This window comes from Lycium ferocissimum, chromosome 5 (genome assembly GCF_029784015.1).
Source record: "Lycium ferocissimum isolate CSIRO_LF1 chromosome 5, AGI_CSIRO_Lferr_CH_V1, whole genome shotgun sequence".
In the NCBI taxonomy this organism is placed as follows: Eukaryota; Viridiplantae; Streptophyta; class Magnoliopsida; order Solanales; family Solanaceae; genus Lycium; species Lycium ferocissimum.
Genome location: NC_081346.1, coordinates 20,485,421 through 20,487,871, shown reverse-complemented (window position 1 = coordinate 20,487,871; position 2,451 = coordinate 20,485,421).

Below are 2,451 nucleotides of genomic sequence, written 5' to 3'. Positions count from 1 at the left end.
TGCTTTATAAATGATCACAAAGATCCTAGCTTCCAGAATGCAATAGGTTATAACAAGTGTTATTTGTGATGCTTAAGTAGGCTTCATTCCAAGAAAGAGGATTGCCAATAATATCATATTAGCTCATGAACTGATTAGGGCTTATGGGAGGAAGCATTTGTCACCAAAGTGCATGCTCAAAATTGATTTGAGAAAGGCTTACGACTCTGTGGAATGACTTTTTTTTTTTTTTTACAGCAAATCCTTGAAGAGATAGCTTTTCCCCAGATATACATATCCTGGATAATGGAGTGTATACAGATTGTCAATTATACTATCTTGGTTAATGGGGAACCCACAGAGCTTTTCAATGCTGCTAAAGGTATAAGATAAGGGGACCTTATATCCCTTTTTCTATTTGTAATTTTCATGGAGTATCTTAGTAGAACATTGAATGGGCTATCAGAGAATAATTACTTTAAATTTCATCCAAGATGCTCCAAGTTAGGGATTACCCACCTCAGTTTTGCAGATGACCTTCTCCTATTCTCCAGAGGTGACCTTAACTTAGTTAGCTCAATTCATGATTGCTTCAATCACTTCTCCTTGATTTCTGGATTTCAAGCTAACCAGGGAAAAAGTTCTTTGTATTTTGGTGGTGTGAGTCTAGTTGAATAGACAACTTTTCTCTAGCAGCTTGGTTTTTCTCTTGGGGAACTTCCTTTCAAGTATCTAGGAGTTCCCATGTCCACAAAGAGATTAACCATCCTACAATGTCAGCCTCTAATTGATAAAAATGTTGCAAGGATCTCATCTTGGACCTCCAAGAAACTCTCTTATGCTGATGGGATATAATTGGTTCAGTCTATTTTGTTTAGAATCCAATCTTATTGGGCTCAACTCTTCTTATTGCCTATTAAAGTAATGAAAGCTGTGGAAGAATTTTGTAGGAGCTATATTTGGTCTGGTTCCTCTATTATAACTAAAGGGATTTTTTTTTGTCTTATGGGAAATAATGTGTATGCTTAAGTCCTCGGGGGGTTGGAACCTCATCAATATGATAGTGTGGAACAAAGCTGCTTTGGCCAAAACTTTCTGGGATCTCACTAATAAGCAGGTTAAGCAATGGATCAAGTGGATCCATAGCTATCGCATAAAGCAACAACCATCAAATGGAGATACCAAAACATATATGTTGGGTGATACGGAAAATAGTGGAAGCTAGAAGTATCTTGACTCGACTCACGAAGCCACTTACAAAAGGAAAAAATTTAATCAGGCAGATCTATCTACAACTATTACAATGCACCTAGAGTACCATGGAAATGTCATATGTTTGAAAATGAAGCTAGACCAAAAGCACAATTCATAATGTGATTGCATATCTAAGATAGGCTACTTACCGTCAACAGACTCTTAAAGTGGGGAATGTCTGTTGATCCTATTTGTATACTATGCCAAAGATATCCAAAGAAGAGAGATTATCTGTTCTTTCAATGCACGAAAACAAAAACTTTGGAACAGAATCCCCAGGTGGAAAAAGGGACAACCTATTAATTTGACAAGTTAGAATCAGTACATGTGTTGGAGCATCGGTAATGCAAAGGGTAAATCACAATCTGCAATGGTTTTCAAGTTGATATATACTGAAGTTATTCATGCGGTGTGGATCGAAAGGAACTAACAAATCTTTAAGAAGATGAGTAGAGATTGGGAGGCCATAGCAAGGGACATAGCTTGTATCTGTAATATTAGAGCATCTCCCAAAACTTCAAGACTGTTGCAGCAACTACACTTCTAATAACCTCTCCTAATAACAATTTTTTTCATGTGTCAAGTGTTTAGCTAGGTTTATGAGAAGTACTACTCTTTCCTTCTGTTTATTCCAATTTTGATGAGTAGAGTTGTATAGGTGCATTTGTTTTAGGACTTCTAGACAACATGGTGTGGTACCAGTTGTCGTGGTTTTGTAAAGACAAGCTATGTGGTGATTAATGCAAAAAGTTGACTACCAAAAAAAAAAAGAGGTGAAAAATTATCTAATGAAACTGATTATTCCATAATTATACTTTATATTGGTACTTTTAAAGAATTACAAAACATAGTAATATTTTACGTTTTTGTAGCAGAATACACACAATTCTTGTATGCGTGCGTGTATGCGTGTATATGCTACGTTTCGAAATAGCGCGCATATAGTGTATATGCTACGTTTTGAAATAATGCACATACAATTTATATGCGCCATTCACCCAGGTTTTTATCTCCTGTGATATAATATAGGGATTGGCCAAGTTTTGTGAACAAATAAGGATTTTACCCATATAAAATCCTTATTTGGCTATTCGAGCTTTTTTGTGAGCTTATTGTAAAGGGCATTCCCTTCTTTTGACTTTTTTGTTTTGTTTTGTTTTTTTTAACTGCATGATAGAGGTATTGTCCTTTCCCTCCTCTCACTTGTAATTATTTTTA